This window comes from Sitophilus oryzae, unplaced genomic scaffold (assembly GCF_002938485.1).
Source record: "Sitophilus oryzae breed Bouriz unplaced genomic scaffold, Soryzae_2.0 scaffold_30_pilon_pilon, whole genome shotgun sequence".
NCBI classification, from domain to species: Eukaryota; Metazoa; Arthropoda; class Insecta; order Coleoptera; family Curculionidae; genus Sitophilus; species Sitophilus oryzae.
Window position 1 is genome coordinate 475,857 of NW_022146874.1, and position 20,882 is coordinate 496,738.

General features: G+C 31.9%; 1 long non-coding RNA gene across 2 annotated transcripts; it reads right to left on the minus strand.

Annotated features, from left to right (window-relative positions):
- Positions 1-4,190: 4,190 nt before the first annotated feature.
- Positions 4,191-20,165, minus strand: LOC115884662. Of its 2 annotated transcripts, XR_004050590.1 has the most exons (3): positions 18,671-20,165; positions 18,444-18,612; positions 4,191-4,465 (listed from the first exon to the last, which is right to left on the minus strand). It is a non-coding gene; the product is annotated as an uncharacterized LOC115884662 (long non-coding RNA). The 2 variants fall into 2 exon arrangements; XR_004050588.1 differs by lacking the exon at positions 4,191-4,465 and having other exon boundaries at positions 17,926-18,612.
- Between the last annotated feature and the right edge of the window lie 717 nt (positions 20,166-20,882).

The following is a 20,882-nucleotide window of genomic DNA, read 5'->3' on the forward strand; positions in this document are numbered from 1 at the left end:
GAGGTTGGAAGCGTCTTGAGGCTAACCGACAATGCACATGGTCAAGCAAGGCACATCTTCTACCTGGTCACCAAGGAATGGTCCCCGAGTAAGCCGACTTATCTCAATCTATGGAAGACCCTGATTGAACTGAGAGAAGCCCTGCTAAACAACAACATTGCACGATTAGCCATTCCGAAGCTGGCGTGTGGACTCGATGGTTTGAGTTGGCGTACAATCCGGAACATGATTGAAGTCTTGTTCAGATTTACGGGAATCGAGATCCTCGTTTGCTGCTACAACCCAAAGCTGAGATCGGGAGAGAAAACTGTAGACTGCTATTTCTACCAGACTTCGCAATGTACCAGGGGCCAGCTTTGCAAATACCTTCATTCACCGTGTACATCTCGGGACGAGCATGTACCTAAAAAGGGGGCAGTGTTGCGGACCCGTGTGGACTCGACCTAACCTAACTATATGTCCTGCCCTCAGATGACCTTAACATCGCATTAAAGAATAGACACAGTAATGATTCATTCGTTCGAGAAAAATCGAGTCCCACTGGAATGGACTAGTACATACGAGAACATTCGAAAACCTTCTCTACGCACCTAACGATCTATGGACTATTCTAGAGTTCTTTGCCTGTCGGTATAAAAGCCGGCGGCTGTGGCCTACAGGGGGCAGTTATAAATATACCAGTGCAGTTGACGCGCTAAAATTCAGAATAAATTCTTAGTTATAAATCGTTTGTAAATAGTTCTATAAGTCTTTTATCGTTATTATTTTTGTTAAATATTAGTGTTAAATAAATAGTGTTTAAATAAATTGTGACTTTCTATCCACACGGAACCGACGAAAAACGTAACACTATTAAGGCTTTGTTATAGAGCATTCCAACCAAAACCAAACCAACCGCACCAAATAGCTAACCTAACCAACGCAATCAACCCCACCAAATAACCACCTTAACCAAAGCAACTAACTCCACCAAATAATCAATCTAACCCCACCAAAAAGAGTGAAACCAACGCAATCCGTATTTTGATTGCTATTAAATATTTACAGCTTTTTTTAAAAGAATAAAAACAGTTGTAAAAAAAATAAAAAAGCTAGGGTCCGGCGTGAAATTTGAACCACTGGCCTACTCTTGCAATATTAGCTATCGCCAGGCGTTACTTTCCGCTGCAAGCATAATTACCAGGTACATTCCCTAAGTGCGCATGGCACTGTCTTACATTCCATACTCGCGTATACTCGGAGTTTAATTGGTTTAAAATTCAAATCTGACCAATGGGATTGTGCTAGGTGCCGTATACATGTACGGAATGTCTAAAAGCGTACCGAGCGGGGCGCCTTAGCCCTATTTCCAAAACTTGGTTTGCATATTTTTAGTTGTATTTTTTTCTAATACTAATGTAAATGCAAAAAAAGAATCAGGCATTATACATGTCTTGAATGCATGTACTATGGAGTCCGGGTATGAGGTGGAACCCTCTTCTGGAGTTTTCTTCTTCTTCATGTTAAGATGGTCATCCGGATTATAATCGAAGATGCTAAACGTAGAATTTGGGATAGTGGAAATACTCACAAAAAATTTGAGAGCACGATCTCGACTCTCGACACAGGTTCGATACGTAGGTCTCTGCGAATATCTATTGCGGATACATCAAGGAGAGTTTGATAAGGCTAGGATTTTATTTTCGCAAACATGAATTCCACTATTCTACTACTATTTCGCTTTTATTGAATCTTCAAAAGTGAAAAGAAGTATCACTACATATTTAGAACAGAATTCAGAATTTCCTCTCTGTAGTAAAATCACAGAAATAAAGGTGCGTCCAGGCTATTGCAAGTCAAACGAGACCTTATTATATACTAGTTGGCGGAATTGTTAAAAGTTGGTCATATGCTTTATACAAATAACGCCCACAATCTCATCCTTTTTCATAAAGGTTCATTTCAATCTTAAAATACAGTAACAAAAAAATATTTTTAACTATTGTTACCTACCGAGTCCCGAAAGTACCGGGAATTAATTTAGTGCCCCGGTTCTTTGAGGGTTTTTCTCGAAAGAACCGTGAATTCCCGATACTTTCAAGATCAGGACTTAAAAGCCTAGTTTTGAACCTCTAGTTACAACAGATATTTTGAATATATTTCGCAGAGTCGCTTTCGGGGATCTACCTGATCATTTTAAGCCAATAGGAAATACCTGCATGAGGCCTGTTGCATCAGTTGTCCTCCAAAAGTGAAGCTAATGGATGAGGAATTATGTGACCACCCTATACAAATCTCACATATAAAAATCAACGCTGCATCTCCCACAGATAAATTCCAAGAAACAAGTAAAGCCTAGATTTCCAATCAACAGAAGGCGGTAGACAGATTTAAAAAGTGCTCGTAGGCAGCACATGTATTTTATTTTATTTTATTTTATATACTATATATTATACGTTTTTTTACTAAACGTACCTATATTTGCATTTATATTATATATATATATATATATATATATATATATATATATATATATATATATATATATATATATATATATATATATATATATATATATACAATAAAAGAAAAATATAATATATATATATATATATATATATATATATATATATATATATATATATATATATATTTCTTAAAAAAAGATGAGTTTAATATACGAGATCAGAAGAGTCATCCATCAAGTCCTGCATGAAAATTTTCATAAATCGTTTAGAACAAACTGATTTATATAAAAATAAGGCCGTTAAAAAAGTAACAAACTCTAAAAAGCTTGGAAATTATTTGTTTTTTACTCGCTTATAAATATTTAATCCACTGTTGTACTGTAACTTTGTCAAAATATCCCCCGTCCCCCTTAACGCCACTCGATTTATATACTTATTTCTTTCTAGACAGATCTGAAAAGTGCTCTCCCAACCGCCAAAATAAAAAGGGAAAAATAAGTATAGATGGTAGTCCGAACTATATTACGGAAATTTCGGCAGCATATTCTACAGATAAAAATAAGTAAAAAAGTTCGTATAAATGTATGTCCTAGATTGCTTAGTTTCGAAGATACAGGGTGTAGAAGTTTTATTTTTATTTCGTTTTTTTCCAAATAATTTCTGAAGTATCGTCAATATTTGGATAAAAATTGGTGTCTGGGAGTTTTTTTACATGAGAGATTTGATTTTGATGTCAATATAACTCCTATTTGTAGGGGGCGCCACCTACACGCGTTTTAACTGTTTTAACAATTTAAAGAGTAATAACTTTTCGTCCGTACCTGTATAAAAGTACTGAGAAAAAATATAAATTTCTGTGATTTTTTACGTAAAAAATGTCTCTTGGTAAAAATGGCTACGAGGAACCGTTTTCAAGATATTTAAAATGAAAGTAGTCAATACATGTTATTATTGACAAAAAAAATGAGAGTTTATATACAGGTACAGACGAAAAGTTATTACATTTCAAACCAATTAAAAAATATGTAGGTGGCGCTCTCTACAAGTAGGAGTCATATTGACAGCAAAATCAAATTTCTCATGTTAAAAAACTTCCAGACACCAATTTTCATCAAAATATTGACGATACTTCAGAAATTATTTGGGAAAAATCGAAATGAAAATGAAACTTCTACACCCTGTATCTCCAAAACTAAGCATTTTAGAACATACATTTATACAAACTTTTTTACTTAGTTTTATCTGCAGAAAATGCTGCGAAAGTTTCCGGAAAACAGTTGGGACCACCCTGTATAAGTAAATGCGTTGGGAGGGGGGATATTTTAACGTTACACTTTATATTTTTGTCAAATAATGTCATTTCTACAACGAAAGCTAGAAGAATAGACTGTATGCACTAAAAAAATATATTTTTTTGTCTTTTGCGACTCACGAGCCGCAATTAGACTCAGTTACACAAATGAATTATACGTCTCCAATGTCATGTAGACCCAACACAGTTAAACCGGACTATACAAACATGTTTCTGCTTCCAGCAACAAGTATACATGATGACCTCCATAGTTTCCTCACTTTCCAGTCAGCGTCTGCACTTGAGCTCTTCCACCAGTCCTTAATAAACGATCTCATGATATTTAGCAGTAAAAATAAAAGTCAAACAGGTAACAACTGTACTTAAATTGCTACTAACATTATAGCTTTAAATACAGAGACAATAAATAACGCAATCCATATAGTCAGTAAATAAATAGTACAATTACAACATATTTATGTATATATAGTCTGTCCAATAACATAATTCCTGACAGTGACCAAACCAAACCAAACCAAACCAAACCAAACCAAACCAAACATAATTCCTGACAGTGACAATTGTGTCTATAATTTTAATTCACAGTCAAATTGTATTTTCTGTCATTTTTTTGGACATCATCTGTCGAAATCTTCCCTGATTAGTAGGTAACACAGACTATAGGTAAGGATTATTATATGCGAACGCCAACTTGGTTTTCGTACAGCTAAAATAAGATATTAAAAGACAAGGTTATAAAAACTTATGATGCTAGGTATAAATTTAGCTTTATAGTATAACCCAAAGGCAAAATCAGGAGTCGCAAAAAATGTAGTTAAAATTCCAATAATTAGAAAGTAAAACATCTCCATTAACTATATCAACTACAAGTTGTTTAGCTCTGCAAAAATGATGTTTTAAATACAGAGGTTCCTTAAGTGAGTACCTAGAAGCTAATTTTTGACATTCATCCTCTAGAAATAAAGGATAAAAATTTGTAAAAAATTTGTTACAATCGGTTTTAGGAATATGAAACGTTCCTTATGTAACGTAATTTAGCACTCAGAAGCACTTAGTGGAAATTCGTCCTCTAATGTTGGAGTTGACAATTTAATATCACAGATAAATAGCAGTAATTAAGAAGACTACTGGACTATTTTGTCCACATCTATCTATAATTAAAAAAGTAATCTGGTATCAAAAGCACACCGTAAACACAAAAACTATCGGATATTGCTGACCATAATAAAAATAATTCCATACATAGTACTATTGTATAGTAATGAATCGCAACTGCCCAAAACAAAGAGGATTGGAAAAATTTAGAGAAGGCCTAATATCCAACAGTGGATGCGAGGAGAAGCTCCTTGATGATAGTACTATTTAGCCAGTCTCGCCAACAAATCACAATATGTTCTTCGACAACAAAATGTTATTTAAAAGTCATGAGTTCAGCAATAATAATGTATATTTCGGAAGGGGTACCGATTTAGTAACTATACTAAATAATAAATCTAGGAAGAATAAAAAGTTGATCACTCACTCCTGACGTACGTGATGTAACGTACGTAAAATGTTTTCTAAAATATATAATTGTCAGATATAAAGTATTTATCCAAATCAAGAGAATACTGCAACAAAAAACGAGAATACCCTATCTTTTTAACCATAATATGTGATTAGGTATTTATACCTAATAATATATGCCCAAAATAAGTCCATTTAAACAGTTGAAACTGTAGTTATTGCTAAATATTAGAGATTACAATGGGCAAGGGGAAAAATACTACAATAAAGAACGTAATTTTATTTTTAAACAAATAATTTCAGTCATTAGTATACTTAGTATCTTCGAAATACCTATTTTATAAAAACAATTTACTAAAATGTACCTCGTATCAAAATTATACAGGGTGGCGCACCTCATTCGCCTCGGTTGATTATACAAAAACGGAAAAATGTCGAAACAAAATATTTTATGGGTACATGTGGGAAGGCAATGTGCATAATTTAAAATTATTTTGAAATTTACAGGGTGTGTCAGAACTGATATCCATACCAAAGTTATGTTTTTTCTTATAGAACACCCGGTATTTTATTTCATTTTTGGATTCTTGGACATAAAATAAGGCATTTATTATAAGGGTTTAGTATGTTTAAAAGCTTTGGTTTTTGAGATATTTAAAAGATATTTAAATATGCATGCTATAACAAAAAAGTTTGTCAACACCTCGTACATTACTTTTCAGAATTCTTGTGCTGACTTTCAAGCCAGAGAAATAAACTTTACTAATAAACTTGATTGCTTCCTTAAATGTATACAGGGGTATCAAAAATTGTTGGTCTATTTTAAATATTTATTTTGCACAAAAACTTCATTATTTCAAATACAAAACTCTGTATTTTTTTAAAAAAGTCAAAGCAGATTTAAATGCTCTTTCAAGTTATATTAGGGTTTCCTATACCTATTTTGGCTCAGATTTTGAACAGCGATTTATCAATAAAATTGTAATCAAGATGGCTGGTGTCGCCATGGCAATTTTCTAATGACACATAGTAGCTATTTTCAAAATCGTCATTAGTTATACACATAACAGGTTATTTTTACTTAATTTATGTACAATAAGGTTAATAAGTAAGTATTTATTATTTTATCAAGAAAAATGAAGCAGTATCTGCTGACGGAAGGAATGGATATGATACTAGTGATTTTATTTTGTGAAGACAATTGCTTGTTAACCTGAAGGGTTTATGCTCAAAGATATCCAAATAGGAATTTTCTTGACAAGCGTTCCTTTGAAAAACAACTTTTCCTATTTCGCAGAGCTGGTAGTGTGGTATAAGAATATTAGGCAGAAACTTGTCGTTGGAAGTGAAGAAAATGAATTTGCCGTAATTGGTTCTTTTATTGAAAATCCAATATATCTACAAGTCATCGTAATATAAATCAAAAAGAACTACTTTATTTTTCTTAATAAAATAATAAATACTTACTTATTAAAATATTGTAGGTAAATTAAATAAAAGTAAACTGTTATAAATTTAAATAAAGTCCTAAAATAAACTAATGCCTATTTTGAAAATTGCTACTGTCACTAGCAAATTGCCATGGCGACACCAGCCACCTTGATTGCCATTTTATTGAAAAATCGCTTTTTATTCAAAATTTGAGCAAGATAGGTATAGGAAACCATAATATAGTTTGAAAGAGCATTTAAATCTGCTTTGATTTATTTAAAAAAATACAGGGTATTGTATTTGAAATAACGAAGTTGTTATGTAAAATAAATATTTAAAATAGACCAGCAATTTTTGATACCCCTGTATACATTGAAAGAAGCAATAATTTTTTTTTAGTAAAGTTTATTTCGCTGGCTTCAAAGTCAGCACTAGAATTCATTCTGAAAAGTAATGCACGGGGTGTTGACAAACTTTTTTATTATAGCATGCATATTTAAATATCTTTAAATATCTCAAAAACCAAAACTTTTAAACATATTAAACCCTTATAATAAATGCATTATTTTATGTCCAAGAATACAAAAATGAAATAAAATACCGGGTTCTGACATTTGAAAATAATTTTAAATTATGCACATTGCCTCTCTACATATACCCATAAAAAATTATGTTTCTACATCTTTCCGTTTTCGTATAATTAACCGAGGCGAATGAGGTGCGCCATCCTGTATAATTATTATAACATCCTAACATATCTAAAAATAGTTTCACTTTATAACAAATCTAACTAGATATACCGGGTGCGTCTCAAAAGTGGCTCTCCCCTATTTATATTTTTTGAGATAACAAAACGAGATTTGGTGTGTTAGTACATAACATAAATTAGGATTGATTGACGTATTCAATTGTTTTTGGTCACTTCCTGTTTCACCGGAAATTACTACAACTTTTGATTTTTAAATGGGACTCTCAGTATATTTTTACTTCATTCGATAGAAAATGACACACAACTTTTGACATTTTCACTTAAAAGCAAATTGTATTTTAAATTCCAATCTAGAGTGTCATGGCTGTGTTAAAAACACTAATTTTTAATCAAGAAGCCATGCAAAAATAGATTTGATTGTCTAATGTGTTTCGTGTTTTTCCCTGACCGGTTAAAATATGCCCAAATCGTATTTTTAATCATATCTCAATTTTTTCAAATGGAACAAGGGTGGCTCATTAGCATATTCAAAAAAAGCATTTTTTTACGAATACTTTGGTACCATACACTTGACAGTCTCGAGTCAAATTGTCGTTATGAACCGCATGTTACAATTTCAAACAAACCATATGCGAAAATGTCAAAAGTTGACATATGATATGTCATTCTATTCAGAGTGACATTTTCTATCGAATAAAGTAAAAAAATACCGAGGCGTCATTTAAAAATCAAAAGTTGTAATAATTTCCGATGAAATAGGAAGTGACTAAAAACAGTTGAATACGTCAATCAATCCTAATTTGTCATATACTAACATACCAAATATCGTTTTGTTATCTGAAAAAATAAAAAAGTTATAGGAGTGAGTCACTTTTGAGACGCACCCGGTATATTATGGGCAGACAAAAGTGGAGTTCCGTTTGTTATTTTTTGTTTCAGAAATTACGCAAAATCGTTAAATATAATAATTTAATCACAATTTAAAATTATATATTTTTGAGTATACAAGCTGCAAACACACTAGTCACTAGCGCTATTGTCGTAATACTCCAAATTAGTAGGATAATTTTATAGAGCTTTGTAAATATCTTCAATTTCTATAAGTATGGTATACATGATGGTTCATTAGTGCAAGAAAGTCCAATATCGTCCAAGATACAAAAAAGGCTTATACGGATGTTGCATGGTTTATAGTGCATATCCTAAAATATTTTTATTTCAAACGTCACAAAAGTATTAATTTTTGCCACGTGATTGACAATATAAAAAAGTCATTTTAACGCCTAGTCATAAAAGTAAAGCACTTTTACACCTAACCATAAAAGTACGAAAATATATTTTTAAACTGACAAAGTATCAAATTCAACGAGCCGTAACCATAGTTTTTCGATATATAATTACACACAAGGTATGACTTTTAAATCTTTATATTACCACAGATTAAGTATACTATATGTATATAGATAAAAATCTTATCCCTAATTCGTGGTACGAAAATTGTTTTTTATGACGATGTGCAAACGAGTCAAATTTCCTGTGCGCAAAAATAAACTCCCGTAAAATAACAATAAACAGGGTAATAGAGAGATATCGCTAAACCGAATAGCGTGCATGGACGTTAATAAGGCCAGATGTTATTTCCTTTACGTGAGGTGGTATTAACTCTCTTCATTTATAGTTATCGGCAGAGTTATCGGATCGGAAAGAATTCTGTTCGCGCCGCGTCCGCTATTTAAACTTAACCTAACTTTGAAATTGTTTTGTTTACTAGGTATTTTAAAACTAAAGGGCTAAAGTGCTTCTTTCCAGTGCTTTATTGTTCAATGTCTGCCAGTGGGTTTAGAGCAACAAGCAACAAATAATTCTCATAGAAGGGCTAAGTCGTCATCTGCGGTCAACTTAAAGCTTGTTTCATGTAGACGCGAATTGCGAATTGCGGAAAGCGATTCGCCAAAAAATATTCGCAAAATTTGGACCTATTTCATACAGTCTTCATTCCTAACACGGTCGACCCAGGGCACTCTTAGCATTCGTCGTAGGGTCCACATTTCGAAGGCTTCAATTCGGTTTATTGTTGCTACCTTCAGTGTCCATGCTTCCACACCATATAACAAAACGGACCAGACATAGCACTTCACCATTCTGTATCTAAGGCCGAAGTTCAAATTCCTATCTGTGAGAAATCTTCGCAGTCTCAGAAAAGTAGATCTTGCTTGTTCGATCCTGCATTTGATCTCCTGATCCGGATCCCACGTTTCGCTAACCATGCATCCCAAATATTTAAATTGTGTGACCTGCTTGATGATTTAAGTAAATTCTGGTGTTCGGAATATTGTTTCTGCTAACAGCCAATGCGTTATCAAGGGTGCTTATCGCAATTTAATTCAAGAAATGAGGACAAAAGATGAGAAAAAAATTAGGAATTTTCACAGATTGTCTGTACAGGAGTTTGATAACTTGGTTGAAAAATTGTCACCATATATATATATCAAAAACATATGCACGAGAACCCATTTTACCTGGAGAAATCCTTTCAGTTACTTTGTACTTTGTCAGCGTCGTCAAAATAATCGATAACCGATCACAACACCATTCTGCGCAAACGCGAACCTTAAAATCGCGCGAATATTCGCAAAAAGTTGAAAACACTTTAACTTTCCCGCACCCCAAATTTTAAATCTTATTGCGAATCGCCAAAATCTCAAAATTTCTGACAGCGCCGCCATGATCATTAAAATTGGACCAATGAGAGCAGTTCCGCAAAATCGCGATTCGCGTCTACATGAACAAGGCTTAAGTCTCTTTATAGGTTCTTTAATATTGGAAGAGGAGGAATCATATATTTTGGGCCATATTTATTTAATTAAAACTAATCCCAGCTACTTAAATATCAAATTACCTAATAAAACTAAAGTAATAATTCAAAACAATTCAAACATAACCTAAAATATAAGATCTCGCCGGCCGGCCCCAGTTGTCAAATACCCGCACATGCCCATTTAAGCAATTTTTAAACGTTATTTAGAAATAGCGCTTGGTGTAATTGATCCGCAAATTACGTCAGACGGTAACGTTATTAGCGGGCGTTGCGTTAAAAATTGACTGGCGCATATAGTAACCATGACTGACCATAAGGTACGCGTAAATACTGCATGACGCTATTCGGTTTTGCGAAATCTTTCTAATAACTGTGCCGGTCAGGCGCTGTGCACAATTTTAGAGGCCATAAGTGGGCGTGCTATGTGCGCAAACTAGTCACCTAACTAGTGCCCGATTCCGAAAATTGGAACCACGAATAACAATAAAGAAAAAACCAAGATTATAATCTGTATAATCTGTGATATTACTTGGAATCTATTAATTGTAATTATGTAATATTTTTATATGTAATCTATTATTTGTGCCTCGGCTATATGTCGGACTCGCTAACGCTCGTCAAACGTACAGCCTCGCCACGGAAAGTGTCATTTTTACTCCTAATAAAACAATATACTATTATTGTATACAGAGTGTTTCAAAAAAAATTACGATGTAGTTTTTTTTTAAGTTCCATCCCCAATATTTTTGTAGATAATTGGATTCAGCATAAAATTCTGCATATAGTACACTATTTTTATTTGAAGCACTATGCGGTGTTGGCATTGTGTTTCTTATTTACTAAAAATTTATATTTACTTTACTTTGTATAAGGGGTACACTTAGTGTGAAATGAAAAAAATAGTATTTCTTTTTTCATATTTCGATAGGTTATACCTTTAGAAATATGTATATTATCAAGATTTGTTTTTATAAGAATATATTAAGATTTTAAATCGATATCTCAAATAGTTTTTGAGTTACAGCCGTTAGTTAAAGAGTGGCCGCTCAGCAATTAGATAGTTTAGCATTAACTACGGGACGTACCTGAGGTATTGTTCGGAGTCCACCGTCTCCTCGAACCATTGTAATACGATTCCGGTTTCTATTGTAGGCTGTCAGGTATACAGAAATATATCAGTATACTAATCTCGAGAACTACTACCTAACCAGATACATTTAGTTTTATTGTGACCGTTGTATCGAGAACTTCATAAGTTAACACGTTTTATTTTACTGAAAATACATAAACAATCGGTATTTAAATAAACAAGGAACTCACGATGTTCTCAAACACCGATCAAATAGCAAAAAAACGCAAGTTTCCCGGAAACCGACATACATTTAAACAATCTACTGCGGATACCAGTACGTCCACAAAGAAACTATTACAGAATAATGACGATAATGTTGTGATTGACCCATCTCATAGATATTGTATTTTACAATTTGTCTCAGTTTTTAGTGCAATTAGAAATTTAGTGGTATGCAAAACTTGTCAAAAAGAAATTACTTTTAATCAAGCAAGTCCAAAAGGTCTGGGGTTTAAGTTTAAAAAAACTGTCATTTGTGAATGTGGTCATTCGTACATCAATTCTGGACCAACGATTAGGGTTTCCATACGTCCGGATTTACCCGGACATGGCCGGATTATTAAAGTGTCCGGTGCCCGGATTTTGAAAATCGTCCGGGAAACCTGACCACAAAAACAATTTAACTTGGTAAAATATTTTACAGATACAGTTGAATTAATTTCTCAGTTACTTTGTTGAATATTTTAGTCTCTACGATGCTACAGCTCTACTTAACCGACGCATGTTCAAAAGTACCAATTTCTATACTTTGGCGCTCAAATTTTTCGCTTTTGGTGTACTCCAGGAAAGTGAATGTTTTTTTGGTTTATATTTTGTTGATTTCCCGGCTTTCTGTCCTATAAAAGTTCATAAATAAATTTATAGTTTGTTTTTTGCGACGTCCAGATTTTGTCCGGATTTCATAGTTCATTTGTCCGGAATTTCCAAAAGCCTTTATGGAAACGCATTTGAAATAGACGTACTGTGGCTGTGATGCGTCTTTAAATGCGTCGGAATAAACGGGATAAATCTTTTTTGTAGATTAATGGATCTAGCATGCACATTTTATGATCAAAGTTACGCTGGTAGGAAAATATTGCAAGAAAATTCTTGATTCATATGTGAAGGCTACTTATTTTCAGAGTGGTGTTTTTGAAGAGAAAAAAAAGGGAGCGATTCTGAAGCTTACGAAGAATGGTTATCATTACATGAAGAAGAATATGATATTAATCATAAGAGATTTGCCTCAAAAATGAAAGTAGATACTGTAAAAAACACGTTTAGTCGTTCGATTAGCAAATATGGCGTAAACTATTTTCGCTACATTGGTGATGATGATAGTGCCACTTATAAGGAATAATATATTTAAATCCTTATGATATTCCTGTTCAAAAATTAGAATGCTATTATTTACATGTGAAAAAAAGAATGGAAACACTAGTCTAAATGCAAAAAATTACGAAATTTAAAGAAAAACAATAAGAAGTTAGGAGGAAAAAGTAAAACATCGCAAAAGTTAACTGTAAATTTAATAAACTACAAAAATATTACGATTTGGCAATTATGAGAAATCAAGATAATGTAGACGAAATGTAGCAATCTGGGCTGTGTTTTATCATTTGTGTTCAACTGATAACAAACCAAACCATTATAATTGTCCAGAAGGCGCAGGGAGTTGGTGCGCTTATCGCCGCGCGGAAGATGCAGAAATTATGAGTAAGTTTAAACACGATTACCTCCCGCTAGATCCAGAAGTTGAAGAAGCTTTAAAACCTATTTATGAAGACTTATCTCGACATGAATTGCTTGATAGATGTAAAGGTAGTAATACTCAAAACAATAATAAAAATTACAATGGTTTACTTTGGCACTTGTCGCCAAAGCACCTTCACAATGGCCTTAAAACTATCGAATAACAAATTATTTTGCAACTTCAATATTTTTAATGACGGTTATTCATCAATTTTGAAGATATTTAATGTAATGGCAGTGATAGTTGGACCTGCAGCAAGAGAGTATGCGGCTCTTAAGGACGAGACGAGAATACGAATCGCTGATCATCGCGAACGGGCTTCTTCAGAAAAGGGTCCATCATTTCGCCAAAGCCCAACAAGCACATTTTGAATAAAAAGAAGGTGAATTATATGAGCCTGGAATAGCGAATTAGCAGTAAGTATGATTTTAATCCATTTATAACAGTAAAAACGACCATTCTATCTTTAAACGCATTTTTCTCGAAACAGCATTTTTCGAATTTGCTGCAGTGATTATTCGGAGACAAATGATCTGATCACTATCAATTTTTTTCTACATGTTCTGAAAAAACCACCAAAATATTTAATAAATTATTTTATAATTTGGGTAAAATTCAACTTTATTTAAAAAACGCCGCCATTGTGTCAATTTTTGATTTTTTTTTCGATCGTAGGTCATTGTACGGACAATATCTTCTAGTTTAATGAGATTTTTTTTCCACGGAGAAGGCCGGAATCACTGCAGCAATGGAGGATCTTTCGCTTTTAGCGTCGTCGAAGATAGCGTGTAACTCGAAAATTATTTCATTTTTTTTCTTCATAAATTAAACTGTATATTCTTAAAATATGTATAAATATACCCTTCAAATTTAAAAAAAATTGATACAGTAGTTTTTTTTAATTCCCAAAAATCGCCTTTTTCAGGCTGTTACACTAGGTGTGCCCCTTAAAAATACTAATTCAGAAAAGTGGTTAAAAACTTGAGTGAAAATAACTTAGCGGTTATGCAGATATTCGCTGTATTATACTATATATGGGGTTTTCGACGGCAAAATACCGGACAAAGATCATATTAGGGGACTTTGATAAAAATTTACTGTTGAAAAACCATAGGTAATATAATACTGCAAATATCTACGAAACCGTTAAAAATTTAGGAACACTTTAAATACAAAAAATGTTCAGTATTAAATTCTGCACATAAAAGAAAAATAATATACAGGGCGTTGTATTTCAAAAATTGAGATCAAGCATTTAAATATTATATTAGCGACACCATAAAAATTATTCTGTATAAGATAATTATAATTTTCCTTCGCGGGTTTATTCTGTTATTTTTCAGATAGCGTTTTTAAACAAAGTTTTAGTAAACACCCCATAGTGCTTCAAATAAAAATAGTGTACTATATGCCGAATTGTATGGTAAACCCAATTATCTACAGAAAAATGGGGAGTGCAATTTGAAAAAACTTTACCATAACTTTTTTTGACACTACAACAAAATATTTTTAGGATATGTCACTCCATAAACCATGGAAAATCTGTATAAAACTTTTTTTTCATATCTTCGACAATGACGACAATATTGGCCTTCCTCGCACTAATGGGCCACCATGTATCTCTGAAATAACTTGTCATTTATTTTGCTATTACTATATGTCGATCGATACTAAAATGTCATCGATCATCATTACCAAGTCAACTCTGACGCCATTTTTTTTTCGATCTTATTGTATAAATGATAAATATAATTTCTCTAAAAAAATCCTATATGGGTATTTCGCCACTGCAAAAAATCTACAAAATGAAATATGTAGTTATTTTTTGTAAACAATGCTGCGTTAATCCAACGGAAACTACTTGTCAGCAGTTAGGTTTACTGATAAACAAATTTTCCTAACGAACAAAAAAATGCTTAACATTTCGGAAAGTTTATCTCTTTCCGTCGTCGGAAACAAAAAAATACAAAAGTTAAAGAAAAAGACTATTAAAAATATTTAAATGCAACTAAAAAAAATTATTGATGATTTTAAAAAACATAACATACGTAAAAATTAAAAACAAATTAAAAATAATCATACAGAAAGTTTGAGGGTTTCTGGTTTTACCTTATTAAGTAAAGTGTTATCAGGTAGTAGTTGTTAATTTTGAAGTTTAACTTCATACAATGTCATTTTAACAGAACGTCAACGGGTTTTGTAGAAAAAAAAAACTAAAGTGTTCTGGAATAGTTGCATTTAAATATTTTAAATATTTTTTTTCTTTGTTCTTTGTATTTTTTTGCTTTCGACGACGGAGAGAGATAAACTTTCCGTTAAGCATTTTTTTTGTTTGTTAGGCAAATTTGTTTATCAGTAAACCTAACTGCTGACAAGTAGTTTCCGTTGGATTAACGCCAGCAGTGTTTACAAAAAATAACTATTTTATTTTGTAAATTTTCTTACAGTGGAGAAATACCCATATAGGATTTTTTTGGAGAGATGAATCCGCCACATAGGTATAGACATTTTTTTGATAAATATGTGTAGGTAATCCAAAATAAAATTTAGTTAAACTGAATGAGGCTAAATGAGAAAAAAATATTTAAGAAAATTCACACATCAGCAGAAGTCAATTGGCCAGATCTTCCATTCAGAAAACTTCGGCAGTATATTCTGCAAATAAAAATAAGTAAAAAAGTTCGTATAAATTTATGTCCGAAAATGCTTCGTCTCGGAGATACAGGGTCATTTTTATTTCGATTTTATCCAAATTTCTGAGCCAACGCCGATATTTGGATGAATATTTGTGTTTTGTGTCTGGGTGTTTTTTGACATGAGAAATTTGATTTCGATGAATGACTCCTACTTGTAGGGGGTGCCATTTATGTATCTTTTAGCTATTTTGAAGAGTAATAACTTTTCGTCCGTACCTGTATTACACTACCAAGCGAAAATATATACATTTCCGCCATTTTCTATGTAATAAAAGTCTCTTGGTAAAAATCGCTAAGAGCAGGGTTGGGTAGATAGAAAATTTGACATATTCTACGGTATTTTCTACACGTAGAATATTAATTTTCTACACCAACTAATTATCTATATTTTCAACATGTCCATATGTAGAAAATTAGTTATGTATACTGAAATCAATCTTTAACGTTTACACAGTGAGTGGTACAAGAAATAGATTAATAACAATTAAACTATATTGTTATTTATTATTTAACAAACGGATAATGTCATAAAACGTAGAAACGTAGAAAATTAATTTTCCACGTCGTTACCCAACCCTGGCTACGTGTAATGGTTCTCAAGATATTTCGAATCAAAATAATGAATACATGTCTTAATTGACAAAAATTATTCATGTTGACTGGATAGTTATTAGTTTAAAATAATAAATTTGAAATGTTTTCGTGCCAAAGATTCAACAGAAACTGTTTTATCATTTTTTTCTAGAAAAATTCATGATTAGCTTAAAAAGATAAGGAGTTCCCAAATTTGTCATTTCAGTGAAATGTCTATGTAGTCAACATGTTTATTTTTCGTCAGTAATGACACGTATTGGCTATTTCCATATCAAATGTCTTGAAAACGGCTGCTTGCAGCGATTTTTACCTAACCCAAAAGCTATGAAAATATATACCGGGTGCGTCTCGAAAGTGGCTCACCCCTATAACTTTTTTATTTTCTCAGATAAAAAACGAGATTTGGGATGTTAGTATATGACATAAATTAGGATTGATTGACGTATTCAACAGTTTTCAGTCACTTCCTGTTTCACCGGAAATGACTAAAACTTGATTTTTTAATGGCACACTCGGTATATTTCTACTTAATTCGATAGAAAATGACAATCTAAATAGAATGACATATCATATGTCAACTTTTGACATTCTTGCTTAAAACAAAATTGAATTTTAAACTTCAATCTAGAGTGCCATGGCTGTGATAAAAACACTAATTTTTAATCAAGGAACCTAAGAAAAATAGATTTGATCGTTTATTGGTTTTCGTGTCTTGTCCTGGCCGGTTAAAAGATGGCCAAATCGTATTTTTAATCATATCTCAATTTTTTCAAATTGAACAAGGGTTGCTCATTAGCATATTTAGAAAAAGCATTTTTTTACGAATAATTTTTACGACCACACACTTGGTATTTCGAGTCAAATTGGCGTTACGAACCGCATGTTACAATTTCAAATAGACCATATGCGAGAATGTCAAAAATTGACTTATGATATGTCATTCTATTCAGAGTGTCATTTTATATCCAATAAAGTAGAAATATACCGAGTGTGCCATTAAAAAATCAAAAGTTGTAGTCATTTCTGGTGAAACAGGAAGTGACCAAAAACAATTGAATACGTCAATTAATCCTAATTTATATCATATACTAACATACCAAATCTCATTTTTTTATCTAAAAATATAAAAAAGTTATAGGGGTGAGCCACTTTTGAGACGCACCCGGTATACTTTTACTTAGTATTTTTATAGAAGTACGAACACAAAAAAAGTTATTACTCTTCTAACCAGTTAAAAAAATATGTAAAAAAAAGTCCGAAATACCAATTTTCATCCAAATATCGGCGTTAGTTCAGAAATTATTTGGAAAAAATCGAGATAAAAATGAAATTTCTACACCCTATATATCCGAAATAAAGCATGTTAGGACATCCATTTAAAAGATTATTTTTTCGTATTTTTATCTACAAAATATGCTAGCAAAAGCTTCCCGAAATATCCTGTATATTTTCTTCATCCTATAAAACTTTCCTAACAATTTTGAATACTCGACTTTCAGAAAAAAATTACTACTGGCAAATTTTAACAACATTGAATACTAATATTGTCTTTTTAAATTGAATTATTGACTTTATTCTATAGGTAATCTACCATTATACCAAATAACTTTGTAGAATTTAGTTTATTAAAATACATCACATTAATTAGTGAAAAAAATAATCTCATTAATAAGATATAACAATGCTGTCATACTGAAATAAATAATTCTAAATTATTTGTATCATCGTTTTAACAAGTCAAAAAAACATATCGTCGTTGTAGTCAAAACCTCGTTAGTCGTATCTTAATATATTTTCTTAAGTTTCAGTTATTACTTTAGTATCTATTACACCACCACCTACCACCTAATTTGTTTACTATTTTTAAAAATTGTTACAAAATATAACCTTATTTCACAATTCATTAAAAATTGTAAATGTTTTTTTCTAGTTTGTGAAAACATGTATGTTTTTAGGTACAATGTTTTGACTTTACGACGACGATATATTAATTTCGATTAGTGATACTATACTGTATATGATATTTCACTAATTTTACTCAATCTTAAAATTACATATCGCAATACCTGTTAGAAGCACCTAAGCTTTTCTATAGAAATGTCGTACACATTGTTATGTGTATGGTTATTTAATTAATTGTTAACTAAAGGGCTTCATAGACATCCAAATCGTCATGTGGTGTCGCAAAAACACAGATAACTTCTCTTGATTCAAGATCAGCTGTCGTTTTTTAATCTAAAACAAATATAAATAAAAATTAATTCACATCTAAATAAAGAAAAAGTGTTTATACAGGCTGACCCAGGCTTCCGAAAAAGCTCTATATGAGAATTATGGTTTGACATATCATTTTAATTTTTTTTGCTTAATATGGTGGCAATGGAAACGCGCATTTTGTTGTTTTAAGGTGTTTATTATTAAAAGTATCATACCTATCTACAGCAAAGTAGAACAACCTTTTTAATTAACTCAATAATCAGTTTTTCACGTGACAAATTAATAAAAAATATGATTTATTGTATTAGGGCAGCTATTTTTTTTAAATAGCAAGAAAAATTTGTCATCAAAGACATCCAGATTTAAGGGCAACTCAACTATCCGTGTTCAAGAAATTAAAATGAAGGTTTGATAGTATGGACAATGTATCGAAGAAAATTCTAACACTTCCTCTCCAGCAATATCAACTAAAACAGACGTTTCTCAGAGTAGTGTTAATAGAACTATAAAAACACATAAATCTCATCCGTATCAATTGGAACTGCATTAAAATCTAAATTACTTTATCAACAGGATGACTAATTTCACAATACATATGCTTAATACAGTTCACAGAGGCTTTTAACTAAAATCTTATTTTCTAATGAGGCTACCTTTAAATGTAATGGATTAATAAATACGCTTAATATTTATCATGTGACAGAAAGCCTAGAGTGTAAGAGATAGATAATATGACACTTTTAGGTATAAGAAGTGCTTAATAAAATGAAAAGACTACATAAAATTCTGTTGGATTATGATACAAAATATAGGGCGTTCAATTTAAAATAGTGGAGAAAAATACAACATTAAGTTTTGACTCACCCTGTATATAACAAATAAGAATGCACATTTTGGTAGGCTGAATTTTGAAGAACACATGGTATACCAAATACCAAACACATTATACAATATATCCAATTAAAAATGTTTAAAATTATTCGGATTTAGAATTTTCAGAGGGCTTTAAATAAGCAGTAAATTTAGTTTAAAAACAGTTATATTGCAAAAAACCACTAAGTATATGACATTATGGCATTTTTGGAATGGAAATGCAATGGCAAAATCACTGAAGTAAAAAAATTACAGTATTGTAATTGTATGTATGTATTGCATTTAAAAATATACCTACTTTAAAATATACCTAGTTTGAAAATATGTTGATCGATTTTCTGGGTAAAAGATTGATCTTCGATTAAAATCGATTCGAATCCTACATCCCGACCACAAATAAGCAACCAACACTTTCGTTTTGTAAACTATTGGCAATAACTGTGTACTTATCTTATTCAAACGTATCCTCCAAACTTTCACCTCTTCACGATTACCTGTGGCCCTTTTAGTCCACCCCAGTTTGATAGGTTTTCAATCACTTTTAATAATTATTCACGGTTCATGTCGAGCAATATCTATCACACAAGGCGAGGAATCCTCACAGGGCGACGCCATTACATATTTCCGTTTTGCAGTGTTGCCGCACCCTATTTTTATCGCGTACCACATTCTAAACTAAAAATGTAATCTGCAAATGACTTTAAGCGGTTTGGCTGTTGTGAATTTCTTCATAAATTTCTACATAAAAAAAACTTCATGGAGAAAGACACAAATCGAGACGAGGTAATGGTGTGGATCCGGTGGCTGACCTTGAAACGAGTTTCTGCTGCATATAGTCACAGACACTACGCATGCGCACATCTTCGATGTTGCCAGATTATTTTAAGTTATTTTGGAATTATTTTCAGTAGAAAACAAATGTGCTTTTCAGTGTTTTTTGTCAATATATACCGTATGATCGAAAAAACGGCGTCCAGTTAGCTGGGAAATGACGATTGAGGACATTTCCCATATAAAATGACAGCGATCTTCATTTCATAGTCATCGCTGACGCTATTTTTTTTTCAATCATAGTACGCGGTATATTATTTATATCAAGGATTTATATTATTATTTTAATATTTCGTACAACACGTGAACGCTTATTATGTATTTTCATAGTCAATAAAATTAAATAGAAATAAAACTCTAGATTCCTATAATTAATCTAATTGCTCTAGATTATTTAGCTACGTTTAAAAAGGGCTTTATTAAAAATTCGGGAAATTATATGTCCAAGTTTTTCCTTTTTTTTAAATTTTAAATGCTGTAGCTCCATGTCATGTTCATAATAGGTTTTCTGCTAATTTAAGATTTCTCTATTCTTACACCTAATTTATGTGATTTTCTTAGCTATAATATGATTTATAAACCAT